Source organism: Rana temporaria, chromosome 8 (genome assembly GCF_905171775.1).
Source record: "Rana temporaria chromosome 8, aRanTem1.1, whole genome shotgun sequence".
Taxonomy (NCBI): Eukaryota; Metazoa; Chordata; class Amphibia; order Anura; family Ranidae; genus Rana; species Rana temporaria.
In genome coordinates this window covers 168,464,519-168,483,212 of record NC_053496.1, presented here as the reverse complement: position 1 = coordinate 168,483,212, position 18,694 = coordinate 168,464,519, and the positions used below count along the sequence as shown (strand labels likewise).

General features: G+C 49.4%; 3 protein-coding genes across 9 annotated transcripts in view; 1 reads left to right on the top strand and 2 right to left on the bottom strand.

Moving 5' to 3' along the window:
* The window catches only part of LOC120909855 (zinc finger protein 436-like), an 865,309-nt gene that overhangs the window by 435,029 nt on the left and 411,586 nt on the right, over positions 1-18,694 (top strand). The gene's annotated exons all lie outside the window — the stretch shown is intronic.
* LOC120909932 (zinc finger protein 239-like) overlaps positions 1-18,694 on the bottom strand; it is a 350,937-nt gene that overhangs the window by 40,733 nt on the left and 291,510 nt on the right. The gene's annotated exons all lie outside the window — the stretch shown is intronic.
* The window catches only part of LOC120909892 (oocyte zinc finger protein XlCOF8.4-like), a 33,370-nt gene that overhangs the window by 3,817 nt on the left and 10,859 nt on the right, over positions 1-18,694 (bottom strand). The gene's annotated exons all lie outside the window — the stretch shown is intronic.

Sequence of the window (18,694 nt, the reverse complement as noted above, 5' to 3'; positions counted from 1 at the left end):
GTTTCCCTGATCACTGCCACACCAGTTACAGTGTCCCTGACATCACCAAATCAGTCAAATTGTCCCTAATCACCACCATACCAATTACAGTGTCCCTAATCACTGCCACACCAGTTAGTGTCCCTGATCAACGCCATACCAGTCATATTGTTCCATAATCACTGCCACACCAGTTACAGTGTCCCTGATCACTATTAGATACTGTAAGTAATTTATAACAAACATACAAAGGTGCAGCGCTCTGAACAAGGGGAGTGTCCTGAAAGTCTGCATGGAGTCCACAACAGGGTGGTCTGACTGCGATGTCCTCCCAACAACAAAAAGCAGAATCCATTAAAAAGGCCAGCACTCCAAATTCTTCTGAAAAGGGTTTATTGGTACAGGTTAAAAGAGAACAAGGGGCTAACGCATTTCGGTAAACGGCTGTGACCAAGGCGGTTTGACGAAAAGTAAGTAATTTATGCCCCCAGGTGGCCTGAAGGTGCTCCTTGGAATTTGGGCCTCTCTATGTGGCTAGGCTGTGAAAAAGTCTCACGCGTGCAGTATTGTCAAACTCAGAAGGAGTAGCAGAATGTGTTTTGGGTGTATTTATAAGTATGCCCACGCTGTATGTTAGAAATATCTTATTAGTTGACAAAAAAAATAGGATTTTTGTACTCACCGTAAAATCCATTTCTCTGAGTTCATGGACGGACACAGCAGCCTTTGACCTTGGGGTTATATCCGCTTCCTTCAGGAGAGTTTAGGCAGAAAAAAAAGCACTTTAAGTGTAAACAACACATTCCTCAGTGCAGCTCCTCCCAGGGGGCGTCCCCCCCCCCCCCGGTATAACCCACACCCTGCTCTAGCAGCCTCAGTTCGTAACAAGCAGTACAAACAAAGGAGGGGTGGGTGCTGTATCTGTCCATGAACTCAGAGAAATGGATTTTACGGTGAGTACAAAAATCCTATTTTCTCTTCCGTTCATGGACGGACACAGCAGCCTTTGACCTTAGGGACGGCCGAAGGAGGCATCAGAAGATGCACTCACGTCCACCTTGTAAAACTTTGAAAAAGCGTGGACCGATGACCAGGTCGCTGCCCTACACACCTGTAACACAGAGGCTTGATGTCGGAAAGCCCAAGAGGCACCGATCGCCCTGGTTGAATGCGCCATAACCTGAAAGGGAGGCGCCCGCCCCTTCAGGGCATAGGCCTGAAGCACAACCTGACAGATCCACCTAGAAATGGTGGCCGACGAGACCGCCAGACCCTTTTCAGGACCCGATACTGAAACAAACAGTGAGTCCGACTTCCGGAACGGAGCCGTAGCAGATAAATACACACGAAGAGCCCGAACTACATCCAGGGAATGTAAAGTGGCCTCTTTCGGGTTCTTCGGCTGAGGACATAAGGATGGAAGAACAATGTCCACATTAACGTGAAAGGCCGAAACGACCTTTGGGAAAAAAGAAGGCTGCGGTCACAGCACCACCTCATCCTCATGGATGACTAAGTAGGGAGCCTTGCGGGACAAGGCCGCCAGTTCAGACACCTGTCTGATCTATGTATTAGCAACCAGAAAAAAACACCTTTTGTGACAGAGTCAACCAAGGGATCTTCCGAACGTCCTCAAAAGGGAGCATCTTGAAGCACCGAGAGGACCAAATCCAAGTCCCATGGGAGCAGTGGAGGGCGCACAGGAGGGGCCACATGCCGGACCCCCTGCACAAACGAGCGCACCAAGGGGTGTGCTGGCAATGGTCGCTGAAAGTAAACAGCCAGAGCTGAAATCTGACTCATAACCGCACTCAAGGCGAGAGCCTGATCCACTCCCCGTTGTAAAAAACAGCAGAATCCTAGACACCACGTATGCACGGGGGTGCCACTTCATCTCTTCACATAGAGACGCAGGTCTTCCACGTACGATGGTAAATCCTACGTGAAGTAGACTTCCGTGCACACAGCATGTTAGAAAGCACCGAGCCTGACAGGCCCCGGACCCTCAACATCTGGCTCACAACAGTCACGCCGTTAAAGCCAGCGACTGTAAAACAGGATGGAAGATCGGACCCTGTGACAGAAGATCTTCTCTCAGGGGTAGACACCAGGGGGCGTCTGCCACCAGACGCACCAGGTCCGCGTACCAGGAGCGGTGTGGCCAGCCTGGAGCGAACAGGATTGTTGGAAACCCTACGGCTTCCACTCTGCGCAGCAGACGAGGAAGAAGCTACAGAGGAGGGAAGGCGTAAATTAGGCGATAGGAACCCCAAGGCGCGTCTGACGCGTCCGGCCACGGGTCCTTCGACCTGGCCACGAACCGTGGCACCTTCCGATTGAAACGGGACGCTAGAAGGTCCACGTCTGGAGTGCCCCACTTTTGGCACAGGCTGTGAAAACACCTCCGGGTGAAGTGACCATTCACCTTGGTCCGGCTTTTGGCGACTAAGGTAGTCGACCTGCCAATTCCGAATGTACACGGCCGACAGAACCGGAACAGACCTTTTGGCCCACCGAAGGATGTGCGCGGCCTCAGTCGCCGCAGCTGAACTCCGTGTGCCCCCCTGATGGTTGACGTACGTCACGGCCGTGGCGTTGTAGGACTGGATCCTGACCGGCCGGTCCTGCAGATCCAGGGACCACCTGGCAAGGCACAGCTTGATCGCTCGGAGCTCCAGAACATTGATCGGCAGGCTTCCTGAGTCCAGCACCCCTGGGCTGACTGGGTGCCCCAAATGACCCCCCAACCGGAGAGGCTGGCATCCATCGTGACCACTGTTCAGCGGCACGGTAGAAATGACTTCCTGGTCCGAAGCACCGGAGATGTCAGCCACCACACCAGGGAAGACTTGACCAGATGGGTCAACTGAACCTGGGAATCCAGAGATGACGGGAGCTTGTCCCAACGAGACAGAATTTCCCTCTGTAGCTCCCTGGTGTGGAATTGGGCATATGGGACCGCCTCGAAAGAGGCCACCATCAGACCCAGAATTCTCATTCAGAATCGAAGAGACGACCACTTCTGGGCCGACAACTGCTGTACAGCAGATCGCAGGGACTCCAGATTTTCCGTCGTGAGGAAAACCCGCACCTCCGCACAATCCAGGACTAGTCCCATGCATTCCAGTCTCTGGGACGGAACCAACATTGACTTCTGGATATTCAGAAGCCAGCTGAACTCTTGGAGAGTGACACGTGATAGACACGTCCTCCTCTAACCCTGAGAAGCTCTCAGGAGAAGGTCGTCCAGATATCTCACGATAACTATTCCTCGCTGCCTTAGCAGGGCCAGTATCAGGGCGAGCACCTTGGCAAAAAACCTGTGGTGCCGATGCCAGGCCGAACGGGAGGGCCACAAATTGAAAACGGTCCTCCCCGACCGCAAAGCGCAGATCTCTGGTGCTTTGTGCAAATGGGAACATGCAAACACGCATCCATGATATCCAAGGACGCCATGAAGTCCCCCTGATGGAGTGCCGCCATCACCGAGCGAATCGACTCCATCCTGAATTTTAGTACCTTGACAAAACAATTCAGGGCCTTGAGGTCCAGGATTGAACAGACCCCTTACTTCTTGGGGACCACAAACAGATTGGAGTAAAACCCCTGAAACCGTTTCTGTGAGGGAACTGGCACAATCACTCCCCTGACCAGAAGATCCTGGACAGCCCCGCCAGAGCCAGCCGGAGTTCCGGAGGAAGCTGGAGGTCGGAAGGAAAGAATCCGTTTGGTGGACAAGAGAGAAACTATCTTGTACCCCGAGGAAACTACGTCGCAAACCCAACGGTCGGAAAGAAGAAAACTCCACCGGGGTCGTGAAGTCAGCCCCTAACCCGAGACATGGGCGGGGGCAGACCTACATGCGGAAGCAGGTTTGTCCGCAGGCTTGTTAGGCTTGCGGTACCAGGCGCGCCTCTGCCCCGCAACGGGGCCTCAGCGTCATGCGGATTTTTACCTGTTGGGCGCACGAAAAAAAAAACGCTTGGGGTAGAAAAGGAGGGCCCTTGCTTACGGCGAGGCTCCTTGATCTTCCCAGACTGTGGAAGCAGCGTGCTCTTGCCAGCTGTGGCATCCTGAATGATGTCATCCAAGGATGACCCAAAAAGCCGCTCACCTTTAAAGGGAAAATCCACCAAGGCCTTTTTTGAGGATTGGTCCGCAGACCAGCATTTCAGCCACACAAGGCGGCGCAATACCACTGCATAGGCGGAGGCCCTGGAAAGCAAGGGGAGCGTATCCAGAACCGACTCACAGAAGAACATCAGACCCTAAACCAACCGTTCAGCCAGATCCTTACGGGTCTCGGAAGCATCCTGTGCCTCCAGCTTCTGCAGCAGGAGCTACGCCCTTTCAGTCGGAGCCTGTGACACTAGAGCCAAAACCGGCCTCACCACCAAACCCACTACACCGAATAGGGAGCGGGTCACAGCCTCCGCTCTCTTATCAGCAGGGTCCTTAAGGGCAGGAGCCCCTTCCACGTAACGTGGTGGCTTTGCTCAATCTGGACACGGGAAAGTCCACAGAAGGAGAGACCCAGTCTTTCACAAAGTCCTCCTCAAAGCAAAAACTTTCTGCGGCGTATCCCATTCCTTGTACAATAAAATGTCCAAATAAGGAACACAAGGAAACACCTTTTGTAGTGCGCTGCGGTTTGCGGAACCCAAAAGGGACCGGCACATCTGGTGCCTCTGCCAAAACCTCTCTTGGAGCTCTTATTTCTGCGGCGTGAAACTCAAACAAATTCCTTGTCAGTAGTTGACCCTGAAACAGAGACACCCTCACTGTCTGCGTGGGTCAAGCCCGCATCCTCCGACACTACAGAACCAGGAGGCAGGGGCAACAGCCGGGCATGGTTCTGTGTCAGAGGCATCCCCAGAAGCAAGCTCAGGGAGGGGGTGCTTTTCACCCCCCATCCGGGCACCAGTTGCTTTAAACCTTTAAACCTGATGAGAAAAAAACCTCCAGGGCAGCTAAACAGATGTGGCAGGGGGAGGGGCATCAAGGGTTGACTCAGGCATGCGTGGGGAAGAAGAACCTGCCCAGGCTCCATAGTGCCCCACCGCTGTGTCACCCCACTGCAAAGCAGAAACCACCCACGGTCACCTCCTGGCCGTTACACATAGTATGGGGGCCCCCAGGGAACTCACCACCCCGCCCGGTGCAGCGCGAGCTGAGAGGAGTCTGAAGCATGCTGAGAAGCCAGCCGCGCTGCTGTCAGTTCCCTCAGAGAGATTCGCGGTCTTCCTGAGCGCTAAAACGAAATTCCAAGATGGCCGCCATATAGCAAAAAACGCCATAGGACCACAGGAAAATGACCGCCGAGGCGACTACGCAAAATGGCGGCCGTTGCGCATTTAAAAAGACAGTGACACAGCAAAAACAGCGCAGCACACACACACACACAAAAGACCCTGTAGTGAACACACACAGCCCTCTGCAGTGAACACACACAGCCCCCGCTACACACAGGCCCCGGTGTAATAAACAGACCCCTGAAAACCCCCCCTCACAGCCGCTACCCAAATGGGAAAGGAAGGAGAAGAATTAAGGAACAGAGAAAAGCAGGGCAAACCCTCAGTCGACCTCCCAGGGGAAAATTCCAGCCATACCACCTTACCTGAGCAAGGGGCCATACTTACCCGTCCTGCAACCACCGGCTGGAGGTATCCCAGACAGAACCAAAGTCTGCATAAAACGGCATGGCTGTCGGCCAGACACACTGTGACAAAGTCATAAAGGCCGGTCATATGTGTGCCCTAGAACAAAATTTTCCCGGCCGCCCCTGGAGCAAAGGGGCCTGTCGTGGACGACCCAGAGCTGAGCTGAGCTGAGGGCCGGCACACGCTCGATGGCCGAACATGGGGGGACTACAAGAGTCAAGACCCAGCCGGTCACCCAGTCGGCTGTTGATAGAAGAATCACAGGATTCAAAAACACAGGAACAAAATAGTAAAAAGTGAAAAAAAAAAAAAACGCAATAAAAATTTTTCCAGAGTACAGGACTCCAGAGTGCCTGACCTCTCCTGTCGTTAGGCAGAGAAAAACTGAGGCTGCTAGAGCAGGGTGTGGGTTATATCCCCGGGGGGAGGAGCTGCACTGAGGAATGTGTTGTTAAAACTTAAAGTGCTTTTTTTCTGCCTAAACTCTCCTGAAGGAAGCGGATATAACCCCAAGGTCAAAGGCTGCTGTGTCCATGAATGAACGGAAGAGAAAATTACATTTTTCAAAAGACTATGCTTTTCGGAAAATACCTTGGAATGTTTGCTTTCTAAAATGGGGCACTTTTGTGTTTGTTTCCATTGTCCTGGTGCTACCGGGCCTCAAAATGTCATAGGTAATTTGTAAATTAGATGTATAATTTATGAACCTTGAATGCCTGAAGGTGCTCCTTGGATTTTGAGCCCCTCTATACAGCTAGGTTGTGAAAATGTCTCACACATGTGTATCCCCATACTCGGAAGGCATGGCAGAATGTGTTTTGTGGTGTAATTATAAGTATGCCAGTGCGGTGTGTGTGAGAAATAACCAAAAAATTACAACTTAAAAAAACTTGCAATGCCTCTTACGAAATACTTCAGAATGTCTACTTTCCAAAAAGGAGTAATTTGATGGGTATTTGTACTGTTGTGGCATTTTAGGGCCTCAAGAAATAAAATGGGCCATCAGTACCATAGTTTGTAGACTCTATGGCCCAGATTCACGTAGCACTTACGCCGATGTATCTCGAGATGCGCCACATAAGTGTAAATATGCGCCGTCGTGTCTAAGCGCCGTGCCCACAGAACTAGATACGCCTGAAAATAGGCTTTATCCAACCGACATAACTTGCCTACGCCGGCGTATCGTGGGCGCATATTTACGCTGGACGCATCTGGTGCTCCCATTGATTTCCTATTTAAATATGCAAATGAGGGAGATACGGCGATTCACGAACGTATGTGCGCCCGACGCAGGCTACGCGATGTGCGCATAAGTTGTACGTCCGGCCTAAAGTTACCACTCATAAAGCAGGTGTAACTCAGCAGCAGACGTGCACAGGTCAGCTGGAGAGCAGCTGCAGCAGCACCGTTACGGACGAGCTGAGCAATTACACTTGCAGGACAACACATCCGTATGCCAACATGCCAGGGGCAGCCATGGTCATAGCACTACTACTGTGTCCACAGGTGCGTAGGAGTGCACGGGAGAGGATATATCGAACGCGCATGAACGTCTTTGGCATGGGTGATTCGGAGGTGTATCGCATCTTCAGATTCAGCCCTGCTGCCATCCTGGAAATAGCCACAGCCCTGCATGATGATATCACCAGCCAGACAAAACGCTCACATGCAGTGCAGCCACTGGTCAAGGTACTGGCAACACTGCATTTCCTCGCCAGTGGATCGTTTTAATGTACAAGTGGAGTCGTGTCTGGGATGTCACAATCTTCCATGAGCAGAGCAGATGTGTGCACCAGGTTGTCCCCGCAATCCTCACATGTCCCACCACATCATCAAACCCACCCACGAGCACCTGCGGCAGAAGGCAATGCATGATTTCTACAGAATTGCCGGATTCCCACGCACCGTGGGGGCCATTGATTTCACACATGTGGCACTACGGCCCCCCCGTGCCACAGAGCACATATACCGCAATCGTAAGCAGTGGCATTCCATCAACGTACAGGTGATAGTCGATGCCCAATGCCTCATATGGCACATCTGTGCCAAACACCCAGGGGCCAGCCACGACAGCTACATATACCGTCAAAGCAACATCCCAACGGAATTCGAACAGAATGTGTACAGGGACAGCTGGCTGGTAGGTGAGTGACATGGGTGTCAGGCATGACTGTCCGACCCCATGATGCAGACATCACGAGGGGCACATGCACGACTAACATCCTCCTGTCTTTTCCCTTCCAGGTGACTCTGCATACGCACTTGGGCCCCATCTCATGACTCCATACCGGAATCCCCAAACCAGAGGAGAGAGAAAATGCAATGCGGCACACATACGCACCTGTGCAGTGGTGGAGCGCACATTTGGCATCCTGAAGTCCCGTTTCGGTGCATGTTGCGTGCTGCACAACTATGCCATGAGAAAGGGCCTGGAGATTGACATATGTGATGACCTGACCCCCGAATCACACAGTCCCCTCCTGCCCGAGGCTACCCCGTCTGCTGAGGGAACAGCAGTCAGGAGTTGCCTCGTGGAACGTATCTTTGCATGTTAAACACACACATTCATCATGGCACATGGACAATGCATGCATGCACACCACTGTGGTCCCTAGCTCATACAAACCACATCCACCTCACATTGGATTAACCCAAGTCCACCATGCAGGACTTGGGAGCAGCAACGCCACACCAAGGCCCCAATCATGTTGCTGTCCATTCATACCACATTCACACGGTCGTGGGGATAACCTCTCCCCGACGACCCAAGGTGACACACCTTACTGGCAGGAATGTCACCCACACATACTCCCACACCAGTCACACTGTAGCCTGCACTACTGACCGTGTGCAGTCACTACAAAAACAAAAAAGCTCACAACCTGAGCAAAGAGAACAAAAACCAAAAACCAAAAAAAAAAAAAAAAACACTCATCTGCCCTGTTGTGGGCCAGGCCTGGTGGCACGGCTCCGGCTCCTCAGTTGTCTGGAGGGAGCCTCGGGTATCAGGAGGAGGATCATCCCCAGGTCTCCCCAATGCAGGTGACCATGGCTGTGCAGTTAGCACTCACATCCTGCAGGCTGTCAGAGATGGAGGTACTCTGATCAGCCTGCTGCGTGCTGCACAGCCAACGTGCATGCAGCCTGGTTCTGGGCCGAGGAGGCCAGGCTGTCTGCCACACGGCGGAGGTCTCCGGCTATGGCACCGATATGGCGTGTCTGCCGGGCCTGCTCCCTCTGCAGCCCTTCTTGTAGGGCTCCGGGTACACCCCTGGTCTTCCAAAGAGCCTTCCTGGGGGCAGGGGAGGCTTGGAGGGGGAAGACTGGGAGGGGGTTCCCCTGGATGGGGAAGACCGGGAGGGGGTTCCCCGGGATGGGGTGGAGGTCTGTGAGGGTCCGGGGAAGGTGGAAGCCTCCTCGAAATAGAGGCATTCCTCCTGGTGGAGATCCACCGGCTCCTCCTCAACGATCTCTAGAGGAGAGGTGTGGGCACTCCCCTCCACCAATATTACCTGGCTTCCCAGGGGTTCAGGGTGAGGCACAGGATGTTTCGGGGGTGGCGTGGGTCGGACACCAACATCAGATGGCCCAGCTCCCTCCAGCAAATCTGTGGATGACACAAAAAAAAAAAAAAAATCACATGTTGGTGGACCCACACACTTGTCACATGTTCCCTTCCACCCCCTCACATGCTACACACCGAATGGAGGATAAAACACACTTACCTGTCCATAAGTCCTGATCAGTGGAGTCAAAGCCCTCAATGCCCTCCACCTGCTCCTGCGACAGACACCTTGCGATGACCTCCTCCTCATCGGTCAACTGCAGAGATGAGGCTGGTCCTCCTCCCGTGCCCCTGGCGTGCTTCCTTATCTTGCCCAGCTTCTCCCGGACATGACGCCGCAGGTCATTAATTTTTTTGGCAATGTCCTTGGTGGACCTCCTCTCATGGCCAAGGGCATTGACCTCCATGGTGACCTCCTGGAGCATCTCATTTTTCATCACCTTGCTGGTATGGCGACTCAGTGCGCCATGTAGGTACACGTCGTATCTCGATAGTGCAGAGATGACGATCGCCCTCTCCTCTTTAGAAAAATTCTTTTTCCTCCTCTCCCTCTCAGTCACTGGAGCAGACATCACTTTGATCGCAAAAGTACCTACCGATAGGAAAGTGGGGTTACCCCTTTGTTTTGGGTGGTCTGGTCTGATATAAGAACAAGAGGGTAATAGCCTTTATGTTTCTATCAAACTTAAATTATTTTTTAACTTTTATATTACATATTCTTTACTCCCTTGTAAAAGCATATAGAGGCTGAACTGTATGGGCAGACAGGAAACATAAAAGCTTGCGGTTAAGAGCAAAAGAAACCACAGGCATTGCAAAGACATGAATTTGTCAATATTTTGCAGAAATGTGTGAAAATAAGAGACTGTACTAATATAATTAAAATATATATTTTTATCTGTCACGTACATTTATCTCCAGGCAAACTTTGTACAAAAATATAATGTAATATAATTGGTCCACGAAGGGGTGCCTCCCATGCACGGACAACAAATAAAACCAGTCAATGCCTAAAAATAAATTGTAATCTTGCTAAATGATACTCGTGTTAGTGTCTTGCTGATTACCCGATCGATCGTAGGGCTCCTCGTACCCAGAGCAAAAATAGCGGACCTTCCAAATGGTACCAGAAGTGGGGTGTGCCGTGTTTCAGCAGGTAAGTGTAAAACCTCTACAATTTATTTTCTCATAAGAGAATATTTGTATGAAGGTTGCACTTGCCTTGCTTGATCCGGTACTCCGAACTAGAATATGATATAAAACATAATATACTTGACTGAAGTATTTTTTATTTTATTTTTTTAATATTTATGTATTGTCTCGAGGAAGCTAGGTTGGCTTATAGAAAATTATTTCGCGGAAGCTAGGTTGGCTTACCGGGGATAATTTTAGAGAAGATAGGAAATTATTTCGCGGAAGCTAGGTTGGCTTACTGGGGATAATTAATATTAGAAATGGTAGGATACTGTCTCGCAGAAGCTAGGCTGGCTTGCCGGGGGCAAATAGGAAATTAGGGACCTCCTGTGATAGAGAGGACCGTATGGGACCCTCTCTCGCTCAGGGGACGAACAAGGGTGTGAGGATATCCAAACCTAAATATATGAAAACCGGTTTATCTGATTACATTGGTTATCTGTGCACAATTTTTTGTATGCTTATCCTGTTGATGGTGTTCATTGGATTGTTTTAAATTGGTGTTTTGTGTTATTATAATTATTCTAAGATAGAGAGAATTATCATATTGTGTGAAATACTGTATGATTTTATGTCACAAATTTCTTTATTACAAAACTGTCCGGGATTGTTATTTGTATGTACTGAAACATCTATCCGTTTGGCGGCCACTGTTCCAGGGGGTTATCACAGCAAATTGGGAAGGGGTCCGTATTTCAGAAACAGGACACCTAATGTCCAGTGTCTCAGGAATTTGCACAATTCTGGAGAGTTCCCTTTGGGAAGAGATTGTGCGAATAATAAAGACTATATATAAAGATATTTGTGTAGTCTCCCCTAAATCTTGGAAATACGTGAAACCCTCAGACGTTGACCTATAATGGGTAATAAACCGGGGAAGGCGGCTCTTGAAGGTGAGCAAGAACAGTCAACCCCATATGATTTTGTTAAAGGTACCTGTGGTTTAAATTATGTCGAACCATATTGGCAAAATGTTCAAAAACGTGCCCACCAGTTACAATTGTCAGGTATAGGTCCCCATGGGACCCTGCTCTGCTGAGCAATGGAAGAAGGTTAAAAACCTTGTGGGGCACACCCTCAACATAATTATCCACCGGATAACTGGGATGATGCATAGATGTTGAAATGTTATAAGAAATGGGAAAAAAGTTTAAAGGAATATAGAAACAGATTTCCCTGGTCAGATCCTGGTACTGAAAAATTGCCTAGGGCCCTTGATACAAGACCAAGCAGTAGTGATATTACAAACAATAGATGTAGAGGGTCAACAAGTTTTAAGATCTCGGGCACGAGCACAACAAGAGTCACAGGAAGAATCACCAGAAAGTTCTTCAGTTCCCGATACTATGATGCCTTTCATTAACGTAGGAAGTACATGTACCCTTACAGACAGGACTATTAAAAGACTTAAAAGCCACATGCCCTAGTCCGAAAAAGGATCCCCGGGGAGCAGCCACATTTCTGCATAGATTTACTTCATAGATTTACTTCAGGAGCCAGCATCACACAGGAGGATGCTAATATTATTGTGCTGTCAATAGATCTAGATCCGCCCTTGCCTATTGACATAGATAAACTTTTAAACAGAGGCATCCCCATTCACCACTACAGGTGGATGGGAACAATTCTGGGAGGCAGTGGGCAATGAATGGCAAAAGATGTATAAAGGGAAAAACTATGATTCATATTCATGCAAACAAGCCCCAGGGGAAGATTTTTATACCTTTGTGAGGAGGTTACACAAGGCTTATGTGAGTTCCGGAGTAAACTCTGATGAACTATTTGTATCCACTTATATGTCCAATGGGGATCCCAGGATTACTCAATTGCTTAAATTGATTAACGTGGAATGGGCCAAAATGTCTGCTAAAGATTTCCTAGCAGATATAAAGCAACGAGCAGCCTCTGGAATATTCACCACTAAAAGCCGTGTATTCCCACTTCTTCCCCCTATTACTCCCATTCCAGAACCAAACATAGGTTCAGATAGTTTAATGCTTTACCAAAATAACCGGGGACTGAATAATTTTCCATCAAGGAAGGGAGGTTCAAATAATCGGCAACAGGTAACAGCCCAGTACAATCACTGGGGTAGATTCAGAGAGAATTTACGCCGGCGTATCCATAGATACGCCGCGTAAATTCAAATCTGCGCCGGCGTATCTACTTTCTGTATTCAGAAAGCTAGATACGCCGACATTAGCCTAAGATACGACTGGCATAAGTCTCTTACGCCGTCGCATCTTAGGATGCATTCTGATGCTGGCCGCTAGGGGCGCTTCCGTTGTTCTCGGTGTAGAATATGCTAATTACCTAGATACGCCGATTCACAAACGTACGTACGCCTGGCGCAATTTATTTACGTTAGGCTTTTTCGGCATAAGGTTGTTCCTGCTATTAGGAGGCGCAGCCAATGTTAAGTATGGACGTCGTTCCCGCTTCGAAATTTGATTTTTTTTTATGCCGTTTGCGTAAGTCGTTTGCGAATAGGGCTGGACGTAATTTACGTTCACGTCGAAACCAATACGTCGTTGCGCCGTACTTGGAAGCAATGCACACTGGCATATGTACACGGACGGGGCATGCGCTGTCCGTACAAAATGTCAATCACGTCAGGTCATCATACATTTACATAACACACGCCCCCCTTCCACATTTAAATTACGCGCGCTTACGCCGGCCCCATTTACGCTACGCCGCCACAACTTACGGAGCAAGTGCTTTTTGAATACAGCACTTGCTCCTGTAAGTTACGGCGGCGTAGCGTAAATACCATACGCTGCGCCGCCGTATCATTGCGCGCCCCTACCTGAATCCACCCCACTATTATCAGCAAGGATGTTTTACTTGTGGAAGTCTGGATCACTGAGAACAGGAACAACCTGAGAACAGACCAAGACAGGAGAATTTCCCGGCCCAACAGACTGTGGCCAGACCAGGGCAGGAGGATCTCTTGCAGATGGACTGGCCAGGTCAGCGAACACAAACAAAAATTCCACCATTAATCCCGTGTCCAGCAACAACCCATTTCGTCTGCCCAGGGGTGGACAGATTGGACAATAGGGATGCCTGGAGCATGTCCCACCCTTGGTATTACATTTTGTCTCTAGAACTTTGTGTGCTGCCCTTCCTCAAATTTGGAAGGTTAACCAAAAATCAATAGGAGCACTGGAGCACCACGAGTTTAATCGATCCCAAATTTATCACTGCAGAATGAGCCAGCGCATCCACGAATCGAGGCCCCGGACTCGGCCTACTTCGCTCCGCAAGCACCAGCGCTGTCGGCGGCGATACCTCCCCCCCTCCACATACATCAGTGCCCCAGCATTCGGGGGATAATACCACGGAGTGCATTGCCCAGGCCGTGGCTGCACTACTGTCCCCCATGATAGCTGCGTCAGTGGAGAAGGCCGTAAACGCTGGGATGGCACAAATAAAGGCCCAGCTAGGGGAACACGGTACCAGGCTGAACGATCCTGAGCACCGTCTCTCTAATGCAGAGGAAGAGCTCTATCAAGCTCAGGCCTCAGAACATGCCCAAGATAAAACGAACCAATATATTTTACAAAAGCTGAACGATTTGGAGAATAGGTCCAGGAGAAGTAACCTGCGATTCGTAGGAGTACCGGAATCGCTCCAGGCATCTGCACTCTCTGACTTTTGTGCCCTGCGTGTCCCAGAAGCCCTGGGCCTTCCGGGCCCCTGCACGGTAGAACGGGCCCACCGCATGGGGGCTTTCAACTCAGACCGCAAGTCACCTCGGCCAATCATCGCCAAATACCTTAACTATGCAGACAAGTCCCTTATACTGCAAACATTCAGGCAATCCCGCCAAATCCAAATTGATGGAATAAGGGTTCTAGTCTTTGCTGATTACTCGATTGAGGTTTCAAAGAAAAGAAAAGCATTTCAGCAGGTCTGCACGGAACTTTTCAAACAGCAAATCAAATTTACTTTAGCCTTTCCGGCTATTCTCCGCCTCAAAGCTCCAAATGGCGATCAATTATCCTTTCAGGATCCCTCTGGGGCGGAAGCCTTCCTGCGGTCACGGCATGCAAACCCGCACTCCCAGACCCCTTCTAAAGCCCCTCCACTTAACCGTCCCTTGGACCAAAGAAGCCCGCGGAAAGACTCTCCCAAGCGTTTCAGAGCTTCGGTCCCGGATCCCTCCCGGTCCACCACGAAATGAACTTTCACACTTTGCTTTGCTTCCTATCTGCTTTCCTTACACGGGCACACACCGTGCAACACCAAGGCCTTTGACTGGGCCTGATACGTTACAAGTTTTCCTGTCTCCTTGGCCCCTACGCACGGATGTTCGTTTTCTCTGATTCAACAGGTCCAGGTAGACTTTTGCACTAATGTACCCCTCCGTCTCTCTATATGCATACATTTGTTTACCTAATCCTATTGTTCTACTGTGACTTTGCTCAGTTAACATTGTTTCCATTTCTTTTGCTCTTGTCCTTCTTATGTCCCCCCAGGTTTGCTGTTATGATGTTTTGTTTCTTGTTTCGAATGCGCCTCCTGGTCTCACTGTACGCAACCTAAATGTTATTGCAATTGGTTTTGTTGCTTTTGTTTCCGGTTCCCCCCCCCCTGTCCCCCTCCACCCCCCTTATTTCTTCCCTTCCCCCATGCACCCACGTACCCCTACTCTCTGTACCACCAGCCCTCCGCGACGAGTGCGGCACACTACACCTTACCTCGGGGACTTCCCTTCATTTCAAACAGCGCAGTTTCTATAACTACTTCTCAAACCCCCTTCTCAGGCCCCCTAACATGAAAATAATTTCTTGGAATGTGAAGGGAATCAGATCCCCTAACGAGAGAATGAAGGTCCTTAAACATCTAAAAAGACTTAAAACGGACATTGCACTATTACAGGAGACCCATCTGTCAACATCTGACTTCACACGCATGCAAAAGCTTTGGGTAGGCACAGTCCTGGGCTCAGAAGCCATCGGCCGTAAGGCAGGTGTTCTGCTGATTCACAAAAACCTCCCATGCTTGGTCCTCGCGGTAAAATCAGATACCCAAGGTAGGCTATTATCGGCGCATGGTAAAATAGGATCCAAGGAACTGGTTATTTCTAATGTTTATGCCCCTAACAGTCCCAGTAAATCCTTTTACAGTGAACTCTCTACGTGGCTGCTTCAAAACACCCACCTCCCCCACTTGATTGGAGGTGACTTCAATGACACCTTGCATCAGTTTGATGACAGATCCTCCCCTAAACGCTTTAGACCATGCCCCGACCATTGCCACCCCTCACTTTTCGCGTCCACTATGGACTCCCTTCACCTTCGTGACCTCTGGCACTTGACTCACCCCGCTGACAGGGAATTTACTTTTTATTCTAACCCTCATGCAGTTTTCACTAGAATAGACTATCTTTTTGGTTCAGACGACTTAATCCCCTTGGTAACAGCCGCCGACATCCTTGACATTGCCATTTCGGACCATGCTCCAGTCTCAGTCCTACTTGCCAACCGCGACCTTCCTCCCCACCCTAAGATCTGGCGTTTTCCCTCTTACCTCCATAACCATGCGGACTTTCAACAATTCATGGAAAAAGCATGGCCAGAATACTCCTCAGCGAATGCCCCTCACGCAGATTATCCAAACCTCTTCTGGGACGCCGGCAAGGCATTCCTCAGGGGGCGAATCATATCCTATGCTACCTCCTTTAAACGGAACACCCTGTCTAAGTACAAACTGGCCAGTTCCCGACTACACCAGGCACAAAGGGCTCTTTATTCCTCTGACTCCCCTGGCAACAGAGACGAATGGCACGCAGCTAAGAGATCCTTTGATACTTGGGCAGACACCCTAGAATCAGTCAAAAAAGCAAATTTAGATGCCACCCTCCACAAATTTGGGAACAAATCGGGCAAATTGCTCGCTAGACTCTGTAAAGGATCCTTCCGTCCCACCCATATTACGTCCCTGAGAGATTCCAGCGGCACCGTTAATACCACACCACTAACGATAAATAAGGCGATGCTCCAATACTACTCGGCGCTATACGCTCCAGACCCCATTGATAAGCAGACGGCGAACGCTTTCCTAGAAAATTTAGCAATTCCCAAAATCACACCCTCCCAATTAGAAGCCCTTAATGCTCCCATATCTCTCGCCGAGATTCCGGACACCATTCGCAAACTTACCCCCTCGAAGGCCCCGGGACCCAATGGTTTCACGGGCGAATTCTACAAGACCCTGCAAAATATAGTGGAACCCACCCTCCATAAAGTGTACAGCGGCGTGTGGTCCGGCGGCCCCTACCTCCCTTCGGGAAACCAGGCCATTATCAAACTGCTATCTAAGAAGGGAAAGGAACCCCTGGAGCCTGGTTCATATAGACCGATCTCCCTACTGAACCTGGATGTCAAAATTCTATCCAAAATCGTTGCCAATAGGCTTTCTGACATTATCCCCTCTATAATTCATCTAGCGCAATCGGGCTTCGTGAAAGGCAGAACAGCTACTCTGAAAATTCGTAAAGTGATGCTAGCTCTGGAGCATGCTAAACAACACCCTGCTGGCGACTTTGCCATCATCACACTAGACGCGGAGAAAGCCTTCGACAATGTTAGTTTCGAATGGCTCTCTCTATCCATAGCAAAAATGGGCTTCTCCGGCCCCTTCTGTCACCTTATTGACGCCATGTACACAACCCCTTCGGCAAAATTGGTAGCTGCGGGCCTACTCTCGGACGAATTCCGCCTCCACAAAGGGACACTTTTTCCCCGCTCCTTTTTAATATTGCCTTAGAACCCCTATCCAGACACCTTATTCAGGTAGCCCCCCCTCCACGGTATACAAACTGGTTCTCATGAACTGCGCTCCTCTCTCTTTGCGGACCCCTCCTCTGACATGCTCACCATCAAAACAGTTTTTGATAAGTTCCGCGCCTGCTCGGGTCTCCGGATCAATTATGGCAAAAGTGAAATTCTTCCCCTAGGTACTCTGCCTGACCCCCCCTGGACACGTCACTCCATTTTCTCTGTTGCTAAATCCCATATTACGTACCTCGGCATCAAAATTGGTAAAATGCCCTCCTCTCTGTACCACTTGAACTACCCCCCTTTGATTTCTAAAATTTCTCAGGAATTGGTGAACTGGTTGGATCTGCCCCTCTCGCTCCTGGGAAGATGTCATCTTGTAAAAATGGTTAGTTTTGCCAGACTATTATACCCGATGCAAACTATCCCTCTGCTCCTTCGCCATAAAGACGTTAAGCTCATTGAATCGCTTCCTGATGACGTAATCCACGAAACGTACGTCGAGGCGCAGACTGGTCACGCACACGCACGTTACTTCCAGGTCGGCAGGTGTTGGAGCGCACGCCAGCACACGCGGAGACGGAGACCTGCTCTCTTATACTGAAAACGCTCAGCAGCCTCAGTGCCGGGATTTGGGCACCGGACACAGTAAGGAGCCAATTTGGCTGTTATTGTTTTTATCTATTTTAATTAAATCAGTGTTACACTATTGCGGCCCTTTCTTTTATATTCTGCGGTACATGACATCTGCTGGTTGGAGTATAATCGTTTGGCTTATGATCGGGTGATTGGATTCCTCCTGTCCGCAAAGATTATTTACCCTGAGTAAAACAAGCGTTTATGACCTCTTTTTAGTTAAAGGGTCCAATACTGTTGGTAAGGAGCCAATTTTATCTATTCACGTCGGGTGAATGTTTTGCTGTTTGGTGAAGGCTTCACTTTGAACATCTACTTTCATCACGCAACTTTTCAATATTATTACTAAGGACTTTTTTTTCATCACTAAGAGATTTTCTTTTGCACATCAGCAGATATTATATTTAACTTATAATCTTGCATGGACTATTTTTATAATTCTACATTGGATATTGTTGGATACACGATATTGTTTTATTTTAGTTATATAATTTATATATTATACTTATTGGTGTACTAGCGTCCCCTACCCTCACCTATCTTTCATTGAATCGGCTATATGCAAATTTATATGGCAGGGCAGGAGACCCCGCATAGCCTTAAAGAAACTTTTTCTTCCCAGGCGCGAGGGAGGTGTTAGTCTCCCAAATGTTAGAACCTATAATTTAGCATGTTTGTTGAGAATCGGCTTAGATTGGATATTGCAATCGTCAAGATATTCGAACTATCCCCTTGAATCTGCTATGGCACACCCTTTCTCTCTGGTGGCCCTCCTCCACTGTAAGTCGATCGCCCCCATACTCCAGCATAACCTATTGCTCAGAGACACAGTCATCGCCTGGAGGCAAAGCAGGAAGAGCCTCGGGCTCTCC